Below are 914 nucleotides of genomic sequence, written 5' to 3'. Positions count from 1 at the left end.
GAGCCCACGTGTCTCTTCAAGATGCCAAATTTACTCATTGAGACCACGTGCATTCTCCGAGGTAATGCATCGACCACCGAGCCCGCGTGTCTCTTTCAAGATGCCACACTTAATCACCGAGCCACATGCATTCTCCAAGGCGACATGCTTCGTCACCGAGCCATGTGCATTCTCCGAGGCGATATATCTAATCATCAAGCCCCGTGCATTCTCCAAGGTGACGTACTAATCATCGAGCCACGTGCATTCTTCGAGCGATATACCAAATCGCCGAGCCACGTGCATTCTCCGAAATGATGTACTATTCACCGAGCCACGTGCCTTTCATGATGATTCATCACATTTCTAAAGTAATTATCCACAACCTTAATTCATACTCAATTTACCCAAATAATCAATTTAGAAACATATCCTAAATATCCACAATTAAATCAATTTGGCACAAATTAAAGCTCAAATAAATAAACGGACTGCGCCACGACAATCAGCACGAGATTTCGGTCGTCGGCCATCTCAATCTTAATTTCCGAAAAATAATTAATTAATTAATTAATTAATTAATTTCGAAAATTAATTATTAAATATTTAAAATTCCATTTAGCTCAAAATAAGGCCCAATTAAATAAACGGACTGCACCACAATCACCAGCATAAATTTCCGGTCACGGGCCATCCCAGTTGAATTTTCGGAAAATAAATAATTAATTAATTAATTTCGAAAATTAAATAATTAATATTAAAAATTCAATTTAGCACAAAATAAAGCCCAATTAAATAAACGGACTTCACCACAGTCACCAGCATAAAATTCCGGTCCCGGACCATCTCGTTGAATTTTCAGAAAATAAATAATTATTTAATTTAATTCCGAAAATTAATATTTAAATACTAAAAAAATTCCACTTAGGCCCGAA

This window comes from Eucalyptus grandis, chromosome 8, assembly GCF_016545825.1.
Source record: "Eucalyptus grandis isolate ANBG69807.140 chromosome 8, ASM1654582v1, whole genome shotgun sequence".
Lineage (NCBI taxonomy): Eukaryota > Viridiplantae > Streptophyta > Magnoliopsida > Myrtales > Myrtaceae > Eucalyptus > Eucalyptus grandis.
The sequence above is the reverse complement of the archived record's forward strand: the minus strand, read 5'-3'. Positions refer to the sequence as shown.